The sequence below is a fragment of the Nomascus leucogenys genome, chromosome 7b (assembly GCF_006542625.1).
Source record: "Nomascus leucogenys isolate Asia chromosome 7b, Asia_NLE_v1, whole genome shotgun sequence".
Lineage (NCBI taxonomy): Eukaryota > Metazoa > Chordata > Mammalia > Primates > Hylobatidae > Nomascus > Nomascus leucogenys.
In genome coordinates this window covers 44,797,194-44,811,941 of record NC_044387.1, presented here as the reverse complement: position 1 = coordinate 44,811,941, position 14,748 = coordinate 44,797,194, and the positions used below count along the sequence as shown (strand labels likewise).

General features: G+C 54.7%; 1 protein-coding gene across 1 annotated transcript in view; it reads left to right on the top strand.

Moving 5' to 3' along the window:
• Nucleotides 1–3,212: 3,212 nt before the first annotated feature.
• BID (BH3 interacting domain death agonist) overlaps nucleotides 3,213–14,748 on the top strand; it is a 37,218-nt gene continuing 25,682 nt past the window's right edge. Inside the window, exon 1 of the mRNA XM_030815779.1 lies at nucleotides 3,213–3,606. The gene's annotated coding sequence lies outside the window, so the exon portion shown is untranslated. The remainder of the gene's footprint in view (nucleotides 3,607–14,748) is intronic.

Below are 14,748 nucleotides of genomic sequence, written 5' to 3'. Positions count from 1 at the left end.
TCACCGTCAAACCTTGCTGGATTTTGTGTTTCATTTTCATTGCCAAAAACAACATTCAGGCCGGGTGCAGTGGTTCATGCCTGTAACTCCAGCACTTTGGGAGGCCGAGATGGGAGGCTCACTTGAGCCTAGGAGTTCAAGACCAGCCTGGGGAACACAGCAAGACCCTGTGTCAACAGAAAAAAAAAAAAAAGAGGCCGAGTGCGGTGGCTCATGCCTGTAATTCCAGCACTCTGGGAGTCCAAGGCGGGCAGATCACGTGAGGTCAGGAGTTCGACAGCAGCCTGGCCAACATGGTGAAACCCTGTCTCTACTAAAAATACAAAAATTAGCCAGCCAGTCATGGTGGTGGGTGCCTGTAATCCCAGCTACTTGGGAGGCTGAGGCTGGAGAATCACTTGAACCTGGGAGGCAGAGGTTGCAGTGAGCGGAAATCACACCACTGCACTCCAGCATGGGTGACACAGCCAGATTCCGTCTAAAAAAAATTTTAAAAAAATTAGCCAGGCATGGTGGTGCATGCCTGTAGTCCCAGATACTTGGGAGGCTGAGGCAGGAGGATCACTGGAGCCTGGGAGGTCAAGGCTGCAGTGAGCTGTAATCGCACCACTGCACTCCAGCATGGGTGACAGAGCTAGATCCTGTTTCAAAAAAAGTAAAGTCATCATTCTCTCATGTATGTGTATATTGTTTCATTTGTTAATTAAGGTATAATTTTACATACAGTAAAACTCACCATTCTTTGTGCAGAGTTCTCATGAAAGTGTACAGTTGTGTGGTATCCACCATAATCCCTACATAGAAGAATCCCATCATCCCCGGAATTTCCCTGGGCCCTTCCATAGCCCCCCAGTCCCTCACCCCCTGAATTGTTTTCTGGCACCCCGCCCCCCTTTCTTTTTGAAGTGGTTGTTTTGCAGGCAACATCACCCTCTCTCATTTTACAAATACTGCAGACAGATTTTGAAGCCCAAAGCATCACAGAGGCAGCAGATCAGGACAGGAAGGATTGAGGTGGGGAGGCTCGACCCTGACTGTGAGAAGCACTTGAGAGACCTGCAAAAAGCCAACGGGAGAGGCAGAGACTATGGGGGCCAGTTGGTACAGGTCCTGCCCTGCATGACAGGGCCAGTGGCCCCCACAGTGCTTAGGATAAAATCCGACTGCTCACCCAGGCTGCTGGAGCCTCCTGCCTTCAGGCCACCCCACTGGCCTCTTGCCCACTGTGCCCCACTGTCCAAGCTCTCGCCTGCCCTGGGAGGGGCCCCTGCAGCTTCCTGTGCCAGGTGCACATCCCTCTCTTTTCCCATCTGGGAGCCTGCTGACTTTGTGCCATGAATTTGAACACCACCCCACAGATGACCTGGCCTCAGCCCATGAAGTTTCCCTTTCGTCCTCTGCAGGGCACCAGCCCCTAATGCCATCTGACGGTTTCCCTGTTCACAGGATCTTCCATTTGCTTATCCCCCCAAAGTGTCCAGCCCGAGTGAGGAGCATGCAGGAAACAAGCCCCTGTCCTCGTGGAGGCTACATTCTGAGAGGGGAGGCAGGCAACACACACACAGACGACTCCGTAGTATGTCATGCTGCGATGCTGGCTGTGGAGGAAAATGAAGTGAGGCCTGGGGAAAGCCAGAGGCCATGGGGCTGCCCAGGAGGAACAGGGACAGGGCAGGATTTGCATAGTGCAGGGCAGGTCACGTGGGACTCTGCGGGCCACTGAAAGGAACTTGGCTTTTATTCAGAGGATGTTAAAGCGTGAGTGACATCCTCTGACCTTTTATAAAAGAAGCAAAAGTCTAGGGAGCCCGGGTAGAAGTGAGGGCGGCTGGAGGAGCCACAGCGGGCTCAGGGAGTGAGCCCACGCGAGGGTGCAGAGCAACTGGACGCTCCAACAGGGCTGGTGGGAGTGCCGAACGGTGTGCATCACCTTGGAAAGCAGGCAGTTTTTAATACCATGAAGCTCATCCAGCCCTATGATTCGCAGTTCCACTCCTAGGTATCACACTCAAGAGAAGTGAAGACGCCCACAAAGGGCTCTGCAGCAGCACTGTCGGTGAGAGCTGCAGCTGGGGATGCGTGGATTGGCCTGTCATTCCAGCACTTTGGGAGGCCGAGGTGGGAGCATCGCTGGAGCCCAGGAGTTCGAGACCAGCCTGAGACCTCCAGAGGTGGAGACACCACCCCCCGCCCCACCTCCACTAAAAACTGAAAAAGAAATTAGCTGGGTGTGGTGTGCGCCTGTAGTCCCAGCATTATCTATATGTTAAACTGATGTTTTAAATCAGAGTTGATATCCAAATAATTAAAGAATAAATAACAAGCACAGGGACTGGTGAGGGGCTGGGCCAGATTCCCTGCAACCCATGTGGCTTCACCCACTTTCCAAACCCCTGGTTCCGTGAGGACCGAGAATGACCACCCCAGACTATTCCAGAAACAGCCAGGGGATTCTGAATGTTTCCTAGAGAATCATTAGGAATTACCCCAGCGGCGCTGGAGTAAGTGGCCAACTTAAAGTTGGACGACACTGTCTGAAACAGTCGCGTAAGGGGTAAGTGTGGAAACCCTGGTTCTCACTGCGCTGCCGGCCCCCCGCCCCGCTCCACCGCCCCGCGCCGGCGCGGGCTCCCCGGGTCCCCGCAAGGCGCCGGGGGCGGGCCGGGGCGGGCCGGGGCGGGCCCGGGCGTGGGGGGCCGAAGGAGGAAGCGCGCGGGGCGCCATAAGGAGGAAGCGGGTAGTCGGCCGTGTCCGCGCGCCTGGGAGACGCTGCCTCGGCCCGGACGCGCCCGCGCCCCCGCGGCTGGAGGGTGGTGAGTGCCCCCGCTCCCCTCCCGGGGTACGCGCTGAGCCCTAGCCCGGGACCCCTGCCTGTCCGCCTGCCCCGGCGTGGAGCTCAGGGCCCGCCGCCCGCCCTGGGCCCCACCGCGGTGGGAGCCGGAGGAGGGGAGGCGGGGCGTCCAGAGCCCCCGGCCTCAGCACCGACCTGCGGGCCGTGCCTCTCCCGCCTCCCCTCCGCCCGGGCGCCCTCCTCGGCGCTGCCCGCAGGTCGGTGCTGAGGGTCGGGTCCGCCTCGGAGGCGGGGAAGGCTTTGTTGTGTCCTCTCCACGTGGCCTGGGGACTCAGGGGAGGGGTGCGGGGCGCGGGGAGGGGGAGGGGCCGAAGCCAGCCCCGGAGAGGAGAAAACCCGCGGGCCTGGCCGGGTGCAGGCCACCCTTGCCGGCGGATCGGAATCCCCGCCCACACCGTGATCTTTCCAGCACCGCAGACACCTGCCGGCTCCTCGCGAGCGGAGCTCAGGGCTGACCAAGCGCGGTCAGAGCGGCCGCCTCCGGGGGCTCGCCCGCTCCTTAGAGCACTGGCAGTGATGTGCGGATCCTCTTTGCTGCTGCTGCTGCTGCTGCTGCTGCCGCTGGGAAACTGTTGAGTGGCTGAATGACCCCAGGGGACCCTGGGAGAGCCCTGAAGCCCTCAGCCACCAAGTTGCTGGGCTGGCAAGGGTTCATTCATTCATTCAACAAATACGAATGTGCAGCCGGTGCTGGGGTCACATGATGGCTCTGGTGGGCAGCGAGGGGCCGGCTGGAGGAGCACAGTGCGGACTCTGTAAGTGGGCTGGGGGCTGGGCCTTCTGGGGCCGGACCGGCCTTCACCTGCAGGCAGGGTCGGGGCAGGTGAGGAGCAGATGGACCCACCCAGAACTCTTCCACCTTCCCAGGCTTGCATCCCTTTCCTGGAGCCTTATCCACACCCTCAGTCCTCGTTCTCACTGTGGGGGAGCTGCAGAGGATGTGGTTTTTCCACATTCCATCTCCACCCGCAGGAGGCTCTGAGATGGGGAGAGCTCTCCTGGGCCTGAATGTGTGCGGTCCTGGGGCCCTGCAGTCCCCTGGGAGTGATGACTGAGACCAGATTCCCTGAGCTGGGGTCTTAAGGGCGTGGGGAGCGCAGAGGGATCCTCTGGCATCAGGAGTTGAGGTAGACAGAGCTCCAGGGAGGCACTGTTGGGAGGAGGACCCTGGCCAAGCCTCTGCCTGTGGCCTGGGGTGTGTGTCCCTGCCCCTTCTGCCCCTCTTGCCCAGGGAGGGAAGAGGAAATGTGGGGTCAGCAGTTCGTGGCTGGGGCTTAAAGGCAGGGATCTCCCAGGACGGGCACACGGAGCATGAGGAGGCAGCTAGTGTCTCTGTTCATGAGATGTGAGAGTGGTGACTGAGATGAGGGGTGCAGAGACCTGCCGTGGCTGGGGCGAGGTGCTGTTAGTGCTTCTGAGGAGGTTGGGCAGGATAGATGGTGGCTATCAGGTGGTTTCAGGGTTGTGCAGGAGCTTGCCAGAGAGGGACGCGGGGCGTGCCCCCAGGGTGGTATGGGGGATTCTAGGGGGAGGGTGCCTGGGTGGGAAGAGGTGTCGCATGCCCAGCTCAGAGGCCTTGCTTAGGGATGCTCACAGGCTCAGCTGACGTGAGGATGCTGATCGAAGGAGCTGAGGGTCCCACTCATTTGCAAGGGGGAACTGCCTGCCCAGGAGCCCCAGCAGTGTCCAGGCCCCTGGACTGACAAGGATGGATGAGGGTGATGGAGGTGGATGGACATTTGACCCCGGAGCCTGCCTTCCAGGCAGAAGGGCCGTGAGTCATCCTCTCTCTGGTGCCAAGTGGAGGGGCTGAGCAGGTCCTCGACATGACCGAGGACTGTGCCTGTTGTTTCAGGGGACCCGGAGCGCTGGCTCTGGCTGTCAGCCCATGAGAGACCTCCCTGTAGAGCTGTGGCCTCTGGAAATGCTTCCTGTAGTTGACATCTGGTCACCACTCTCCGGCTGGGGCTGTGGAGGGCAGCGCAGGCCTGGAGTGTCCCCGAGAGCAGCTGGGCGTCTGCCCCTGCCCACCCCACCAGGGCCTCCCACTCACAGGGCCTAATTAGCAGCTCCACGGCTGCCATACCTGGCGGACCGCCTTCAGCGGCCACATATATCCTTGCCCCAAGCCAGTGACAGGTCTGAAGAAGACACTGATGGAGCTGAAGCACAGGGCAGAGACAAGCACCTGTGTGCCGGACGCTCACGGAGCACTTGATGTGTGCTGACTGGCTCATTTGGACATCACAGTGGTCAGACGAGGGTAGCATCCCCATTCTCCAGATGGTGAAACTGAGGCAAGGAGAGGCTAAGTAACTTGTCCGAGGTCACACCCGAGGGAGTTGGACTCCAGGGTCTCGGCTCCGAGCATCAGGCACACTGCCCAGACTCCCCCTCCACATGTCACACCTGTTAGGCCACTGCGGGTAAGGAGCCTTTCTGTGGCCTCGCTCCCCTGTGAGCCCCCGGGAGGGAGGCAGCCCAGATTCCAAGGCAGCGAGTGACGTGTGTGGGAAAGGGGAAGCTTCTGTGGCAGGGGTTCAGAACCCTTGCAGTGGGGTTTTCCCCAAGAGCCACTGCTGGCAGGTTGCTACAGCCCCATCCAGCCCCAACACAGCCTACGTCTTTTCCTTTATCTTCCTCCTTTTCTCTTTCTGCTTGCGTTGGTCCAAAATGGGGAAGTTTCGCATAAACGGCAAACGGGCCACAAAGCAGCTATTTCTGGAGGTGCTGCTGCCTTGCAGATTGAATTCTTGGTTGGCATTTTAGATGTTTGTTTTCGGGATCCTTTTCTGTAGAAGAAGCCAGCAACTAAGAAAAGGAGGAAGTGGCTTTGGGAGGCTGAGACGGGAGGATTGCTTGAGCCCGGGAGTTCGAGGCTGTAGTGAGCTGTGATTGCACTGCCGCACTCCTTGAATCCTATCAGCTTGGCCAGGGCGGGCGTGGGAAGTGGGGTCTTAAAGGGGAAAGACCAGCTGGGCGCGGTGGCTCATGCCTGTAATCCCAGCACTTTGGGAGGCCAAGGTGGGTGGATCATGAGGTCAGGAGATCAAGACCGTCCTGGCTAACACGGTGAAACCCCGTCTCTACTAAAAATACAAAAAAAATTAGCTGCGTGTGGTGGTGGGCGCCTGTAGTCCCCGCTACTCGGGAGGCTGAGGCAGTAGAATGGCGTGAACCTGGGAGGCGGAGCTTGCAGTGAGCCGAGATCGCGCCACTGCATTCCAGCCTTGGTGACAGAGCGAGACTCCGTCTCAAAAAAAAAAAGGGTGGGGGGAAGACCACCATCTGGATCATAGACCAGACCTGAAAGGGGGCTGGTCACTTTTAGGCACGTAGAGTAACGGGAAAGACACACTGTCCTAGTGGAAGCCGTGGGTGGCCTCTGTGGCTGCTGTGGCCCCAGGGGAGGAGATACCTGTCTTCTGGGGCTGCAGCTCAGTCTGGCTCTGGGTCCGGATCACCAGGGAGCTTTCTGCAGAGCATCCTGCCTGGGCTTTGCCTGGTCTGCATGGGATCCCCCAGCCTGTGGCTCAGCCCGCTTCTATGCTCACAGCCATGCTGGCGCTGGGGGCAGTCCTTGGCTTCCCTCCTCGCTGGCTTAACAAACCCCCTTTCTTCAGAGGAAGGAAAATGTGTGCTGTGGCCTGGTGGGACAGGCTGGGCTTGGCGGTTCCAAATGCCCTGTGTGGTTGGGGGCAGCTGCTGAACCTCCCCGCCGCTGTCATGGCCCTTGGCCAAGAGCTTTCATCCAAGGCTGGCAGTAGTTGCTCTATTTCTGTTATGGGGCACCTCTGCATCTGTGTTTGGTTTAATTTGTGTAACTGAATGTCTCATTTTATTCCTCACATTCATTCTGTGAAGTTCCCCTGTGTCTGGGTGAGTGTTCAGGTGACTACAACCCTGGGTCCGGGATGGGCGGTGTTCCAGGAGCTCCTGCTTGGGCCTCTCCCATCCTCGCCCAAAACCAAAGAGAAGGGAAAACCCTCTGTAAGTGGATGTCACATGTCAGGTGCTTTTTCTGATACTGCATGTGATCCCACAAGGCAGGGAGTGTCCCTTTTACAGATGGGGAAGGTGAGATCACATTGCAGGTTGAAAGCCCGACATGACCAGTCCACCTTTACAGCTTCCCTCTCTGGGCTGGGAGTGCATGAGGGCTTCTTAAAATGCAGATGGACTTGGGGGATTGAGCTTCTCTGGGGTTCCGGTGTTTTTCTAGGGAGAGCCATCTGGGGTCAGGGCTGGGGTGGGGACAGCAGGAGAACAGGACAGGAGTGGCAACCCAGGACCAGGGAAGGGAGTAGGCAGGGGTGGCATATGGGGGTGGAAAGAAAGGCGCCAGTGGCACGAAGGCCCCTGGGAGGCAGCAGCGCGTCCCTCCTGGGGGTAAGTCCAGGAAAGTGGCCATCCCTGAGGAGCTCCGGTCCTGTGACAGTGAGCACGCACTGTCATAGCGTGCCTGCCTCCGTTCGGCTCCTCAGGGATGGCCACTCTCCTGGACTTACCCCCAGGAGGGACGCGCTGCTGCCTCCCAGGGGCCTTCGTGCCACTGGCGCCTTTCTTTCCACCCCCATATGCCACCCCTGCCTACTCCCTTCCCTGGTCCTGGGTTGCCACTCCTGTCCTGTTCTCCTGCTGTCCCCACCCCAGCCTGAGGGCACCGGAGGCCAGAGGGCAAGTGCACCACCCCCCCAGCCTGGCAGGGCACCACGTGACCAGGCCTGGCCTTGGGACTGGGAGTGGCTCCTGCACCAGCTGGCATCTCCCTAGAGACAGGAAGGTGGGTGCCTCCTGGGTTCAGCTGGGAACTCTGAGCTTTGGGTGCTGGAGGTCACTGCGTTTGGGATGGCTGCCTCCTGGACCCAGCGGCCTCTGTGTGTGGAGTCAGTAAGGCACCGTCCTGGCCCCGGAACGGAGGCAGGCACGCTATGAGAAGAAAAAATTGCCTTAACAACTGTCCCCAGGATCCTTCCAGCAGGCACTTCCTTGCTGTGCCCTGGAAAGGCAGGGTGGCACTCTGGATGACAGCACAGCCTCAGAGTGCTTCTCTGTGGCCCACACACCCTTCTGGCCCGATGGTCACCTCCGTTCCTATTTACCCAAGCCCCACTTCCCCTGAAATCCAGGCAGGGAGAGATGGGGCCTGACTGTGAGAACTCTGGCCCCAGGTGTCACCATTTCCCCAAAAGCCTTGTTTCTCCCTCCAGGCATCCCTGAGGACCCCTGCAGACATCCAGCTCCAAACCTGGCCAATTGAGCAGGGAGCCCAGCTAGGGGCCTTTGTGGAAGGGTCACCCGTGTACTCACGCCAGCAGCCAGCCGCTCCTGGGTCATCAGCCCCTCCATAGGAGAGTGAGTCGTTTCTGCCAGGGGCTGGGTGGCATTTCTCCCAGGCGGAGGCACGGCGTTGGCACGGCACAGGCCCTGCTGTGCTCTGCGAGGCTCTGCCCTGACTTGGACTCTGCCTGGGATGTGGTGACACCCTTGTTCTTTATTTAGTTAGTTAGTTATTATTTCTTTATTTATTTATTTTTGAGACGAGTCTCACTCTGTCGCCCAGGCTGGAGTGCAGTGGCGCGATCTCTGCTCACTGCAAGCTTCGCCTCCCGGGGTCACGCCATTCTCCTGCCTCAGCCTCCTGAGTAGCTGGGACTACAGGCGCCCGCCACCACGCCCGGCTAATTTTTTGTATTTTTACAAAATACAAAAACAGGGGTTTCACCCTGTTAGCCAGGATGGTCTCGATCTCCTGACCTCATGATCCGCCCACCTCGGCCTCCCAAAGTGCTGGGATTACAGGCGTGAGCCACCGCCGGCCCAGCCTTGTTCTTTATGACAGAGTCTACAGAGAGTTCAGGGAGGGGCGGACCAGAAGCAGATAGGCTCACCAGGGATTCTGAAGTAGCTGAGGGACACCTGCCTTCCCCTGCCAGCCACCATGCCCCACCCAGAAGCCCAGGGCCTGGGCAGGGGAGGGAGGCAGGACTCCCGGGTCACGGAGGCCTGGAGCATCGGGGTCCACTGACTTCCGGGGCCTGTGGTGGAGCCTCTGACCTCTGGGAGGGGGCCCAGTCACCTGAAGAGGCTCTTGCCTCCTCATGCCCCCTCCTGCTGGCTGCCTTTTCAAAAACCATTTGATTGAGACGTACTGCCCATGCCATAAAATTCACCCATTTAAAGTGTGCAGTTCAGTGGCTTAGTATGTTCACAGTGTGCGACCATCACCACCACCTACGGGCAGAACATTTCAGTACCCCAAAGAGAAGCTCCAGATATACTGGCGGCTCCTCCGCAGCCCTGGCAGCCGTAATCTTTCTGTCTATGGATTTGCACGTTTAGGACATTTCATACTAATGGAATCATACACTACGTGGTCTTTTGTGACTGACTTCTTTCGTGTAGCATATTTTCAACTCATGTTAACTGCTGTAACTCATGTTACAGCAGGTGTCAATGTTTCATTCATTTTTTATTTTGTATTTTTTGTAGAGACAGGGTCTCATTGTGTTGCCCAGGTTTGCCTCAAACTCCTGGGCTCAAGTGATCCTCCTGCCTCAGCCTCCCAAAGTGCTGGCCTTTTCTTGGCTACCAGAGGCAAATTCAAGTAGCAGTGGAACTTTTCACTTCACGGACCCTGTTTCTCTGTTTTCTCTCCGTGTCTCTGTTTCCCCCGCCCCTGACTCTGTGTTCTGTTGGTTTCTGGCTTACCCATGGCCTGGTGGCATCGGTGATTGAGCATTGGTTTGTGGTCGTATTGTTTTGCTCATCTTTGTAGGCGGATGACAGAGATCAGTTCTCTGTGGTCAGATACGGAGAATCTGGATGATTGGGCTTCGTTCTCTGTGTCCTTACCCTCTTTTGAGCTCAATTCAATCCAGAATTTTGTGTCCACCAGGAAGAACAACTCTTTGACACCTGGTCCAGGGAGTTTTCCAGTTTCTGTGTTTACTCTTGCCCTGGGGCTGAAGTTATAATTCAGAAGGGCCTTTGCCTCTCACTAAGTGAATGTTGAAAACTTTTTTTGAGTCATTGGGTAAAGTCACGAAGTGTCTTGAATTGGAGAAACTCTATTCTGATTGGTTCGTGATTAGCTTATATAAGTAAATATTTCTAAGATTTCCAGAACATAAGAAAATCGTACTTCTAATAACTTATTTGTTTATTTATTATCTTTTTTTTTTTTTTTTTTTGAGATGGAGTCTTACTCTGTCACACAGGCTGGAGTGCAGTGGCGCGATCTCGGCTCACTGCAACCTCTGCCTCCCGGGTTCGAGATTCTCCTGCCTTAGCCTCCAGAGTAGCTGGGATTACAGGCACCCGCCACCATGCCCGGCTAATTTTTTTGTATTTTTAGTAGAGATGGGGTTTCACCATGTTAGCCAGGATGGTCTCGATCTCCTGACCTTGTAATCTGGCCCGTCTCGGCCTCCCAAAGTGCTGGGATTACAGGCGTGAGCCACCGCGCCTGGCCTATTATAATTTTTTTTTTGAGACGGAGTCTTGCCCTGTCATCCAGGCTGGAGTGCAAGCAATTCTCCTGCCTCAGCCTCCCAAGTAGCTGGGATTACAGGTGTGTGCCACCATGCCTGGCTAATTTTTGTATTTTTAATAGAGACAGGGTTTCACCATGTTGGCCAGGCTGGTCTTGAACTCCTGATCTCAGATGATCTTCCTGCCTTGGCCTCCCAGAGTGCTGGGATTACAGGTGTGAGCCACCGTGCCTGGCTGTACTTCTAATAATTTTAATGCACTAGACTTTAAATTTAAAAAGAAATTCTTGGCCGGGCATGGTGGCTCACGCCTGTAATCCCAGCACTTTGGGAGGCTGAGGCGGGCGGATCACGAGGTCAGGAGATCGAGACCATCCTGGTTAACACGGTGAAACCCCGTGTCCACTAAAAAATACAAAAAAATTAGCCAGGCGTGGTGGCGGACGCTATACTCCCAACTACTTGGGAGGCTGAGGCAGGAGAATGGCATGAACCCAGGCTGAGGAGGTTGCAGTGAGCAGAGATCACACCATTGCACTCCAGCCTGGGTGACAGAGTGAGACTCCGTCTCAAAAAACAAACAAACAAACAAGGCCAGGCGCGAAGTGGCTCACGCCTGTGATCCCAGCACTTTGGGAGGCCGAGGCGGGTCGATCACCTGAGGTCGGGAGTTTGAGACTAGCCAGGCCAACATGGAGAAACCCCCTCTCTACTAAAAATATAAAATTAGCCGGGCATAGTGGCGCATGCCTGTAATTCCAGCTACTCGGGAGGCTGAGGCAGGAGAATCGCTTGAACTTGGGAGGTGGAGCTTGCAGTGAGCTGAGATCGCGCCACTGCACTCCAGCCTGGGCGACAAAGTGAGACTCCATCTCAAAAAAAAAAAAAAAGAAAAGAAAAGAAATACTTCTTACAGAAACAAACTGGAATATTTTAAGAATATTAAGTTCAGGCCAGGTGCCGTGGCTCACACCTGTAATCCTAGCAATTTGGGAGGCTGAGGCAGGAGGATGTCTTGAGTCCAGGAGCTCGTTACTAGCCTGGGCAACATGGCAAGACCTTGACTCTACAAAAAATAAAAGATTAGCCGGGCATGGTGGTTGTGCCTGTAGTCCCAGCTCTGGAGGCTGAGGTGGGAGGATCACCTGAGCCCGGGAGGTTGAGGCTGTAGTGAGCTGTGACTGCAATCCAGCCTGCGGAACAGAGCCAGACCCTGTCTCCAATAATAATAATAACAATAATCATCTAAGTTCACATAATTGATGTAAATCTTTGGCAAATGAGACTAATAATTTGGGTTTGAAAAAGCTATGTCTTTTCTTCAGGTTTTTTTTTTATTATTATACTTTAAGTTTTAGGGTACATGTGCACAACGTGCAGGTTTGTTACATATGTATACATGTGCCATGTTGGTGTGCTGCACCCATTAACTCGTCATTTAACATTAGGTGTATCTCCTAATGCTATCCCTCCCCCTTTTTCTTTGGTTTATCAGTATTAGCTATAATACAGGTGTACCTTTTATTCTACTTGGCTTCCTCCCCTAAACTTCTATGGGTTTACTTATCAAATCAGCTAATATTACTCTTACATAATGTTTAAGATTATGACAAATATAAGTTTGTGTTCAAATAAATGTGTTCATTATTCTGACAGTGTACTGTACCAAGATAAAGCTTAGGTAACAAAACCTTGGACTGATATTAAACGGAGTTGAGTAGGTATTCTTTGGATATCGACATACTTACTCGGTAAGACAGAATAGTAAAACATTGGTTACTAGGTATACCTAGGTTTTTTTCAGCTCTAAAAAGAGGCCGTATCTTGGCGTGCAGTCATGACCTTGGCAAGTCACTTCTTTCAATGCCTCAGTTCCCCATCTGTCAAATGGGGGTAATCATACTGACCTACCTCAGAGGGGTGTTGTTGTGAAGCATTGTAAGTCAAAGTTAATAGAATACTGCAGGGTCCTCTGTGGAGGATGTGTTGGGTCCTCTGTGGAGGATGTGTTGGGTCCTCTGTGGAGGATGTCTCGGGTCCTCTGTGGAGGATGTGTTGGGTGCTCTGTGAAGGATGTCTCGGGTCCTCTGTGGAGGATGTCTCAGGTCCTCTGTGGAGGATGTGTTGGGTGCTCTGTGGAGGATGTCTCGGGTCCTCTGTGGAGGATGTGTTGGGTCCTCTGTGGAGGATGTGTTGGGTGCTCTGTGGAGGATGTCTCGGGTCCTCTGTGGAGGATGTGTTGGGTCCTCTGTGGAGGATGTGTTGGGTCCTCTGTGGAGGATGTCTCGGGTCCTCTGTGGAGGATGTGTTGGGTGCTCTGTGGAGGATGTCTCGGGTCCTCTGTGGAGGATGTCTCGGGTCCTCTGTGGAGGATGTGTTGGGTGCTCTGTGGAGGATGTCTCGGGTCCTCTGTGGAGGATGTGTTGGGTCCTCTGTGGAGGATGTGTTGGGTGCTCTGTGGAGGATGTCTCGGGTCCTCTGTGGAGGATGTGTTGGGTGCTCTGTGGAGGATGTCTCGGGTCCTCTGTGGAGGATGTGTTGGGTCCTCTGTGGAGGATGTGTTGGGTCCTCTGTGGAGGATGTGTTGGGTCCTCTGTGGAGGATGTCTCGGGTCCTCTGTGGAGGATGTGTTGGGTGCTCTGTGGAGGCTGTCTCGGGTCCTCTGTGGAGGATGTGTTGGGTGCTCTGTGGAGGATGTCTCGGGTCCTCTGTGGAGGATGTCTCGGGTGCTCTGTGGAGGATGTCTCAGGTCCTCTGTCGAGGATGTCTTGAGCTGGACACACAGGCTTTGGTCCTCACTGAGCTGTCTCCGAGACTGGGAGTACTTACTGACTTGGCAAATTCTCTATCCCCCACCCCTCATCAAAGCTGCTAGTTCGGATGTTGACAGTGTTTTCATGAATGTTGGAATCTTACTAGTCCAGACTTACTTAGGATGTTGTTAGGGAAGGCACTTGGGATTTTCTGTGTCTTGCATTCACAGAGGGAGGCCATTTCAGATTCCGGAGCATTGGATTAGGGAATTCTGAGACAGGGATGCTACTGCTTATTTCTCTCTGCAGGCTGGGGATGAAAGTTCCATTCCCCATGGGTTTGAAGCAGACTCAGACTGTCTCAGGATCAAAGCAACCCCCAATAGTTTTGATTTATTTGTTTTTTTTTGAGACGGAGTCTTGCTCTGTCACCCAGGCTGGAGTGCAGTGGCGCAATCTCGGCTCACTGCAAGCTCCGCCTCCTGGGTTCACACCATTCTCCTGCCTCAGCCTCTCCGAGTAGCTGGGACTACAGGCGCCCGCCACCACGCCCGGCTAATTTTTTTTGTATTTTTTAGTAGAGACGGGGTTTCACCGTGGTCTCGACCTCCTGACCTCGTGATCCGCCCGCCTCGGCCTCCCAAAGTGCTGGGATTACAAGCGTGAGCCACCGCACCCGGCCTAAAACAAAACATTTCTATTGAGAACAGCATTGCGTCAGTGTTTCTGCAGATCTCCTAGGTGTCTGACTGAATAGAGGATACCTGGATTCTCGGTTTTTGCAGTATCTCTTTCGCTCAGCCCCTGGGAAAGTCCACTGTACCCTCATGAGAGAATGACAGAAGAAACTGTGTTATGGAAGCTTTTCAACCTCACAGATTCTCTGAAATGGGCCTCAGGCACCCTACGATATCCTGGTCCACACTCTCTCCTAAAGCGATTTACCAGTGTTTTCCAAAACGTGGTAAAAATGACAAAAAACATAGTGAAGGGCAAAGCTAGGTATGTGCCTTTTATCATCATGGTACCTGAGTCTGAAAAGCAGCAATGAATTATGTCACAATTTTAGCAGTTTGCTGGCCTTGATGGTCTTGCCTTCTTTGTTTACTCATTAATGCCTTTGCCTTCAAAGTGAAAGATTATGGCCAGGTGCGGTGGCTCACGCCTGTAATCCCAGCACTTTGGGAGGCCGAGGCGGGTGGATCACGATGTCAGGAGATCGAGACCATCCTGGCTAACACGGTGAAACCCCATCTCCACTAAAAATACAAAAAATTAGCCAGGCGTGGTGGCGGGTGCCTGTAGTCCCAGCTACTCAGGAGGCTGAGGCAGGAGAATGGCGTGAACCCAGGAGGAAGAGCTTGCAGTGAGCCAAGATCGCACCACTGCACTGCAGCCTGGGCGACAGAGCGAGACTCCATCTCAAAAGAAAAAAAAAAGTGAAAGATTATTCTTTCCTCTCTGTGTAATGCACCTGGATGGCAGAGGTTCTGTATAGCAGAATCATCTTTGATGCTTTATGTTGACTTTATTATGTTTGTGCTTATTTAAGGGGAAAAAACAAAGAACAAAGGTTCATCACTTGTGAAAGATCAGGTTTGTTTTGTTAATGGATAATCAAGTCTTCCCTCTCAGACACCCGCGAGCCTGC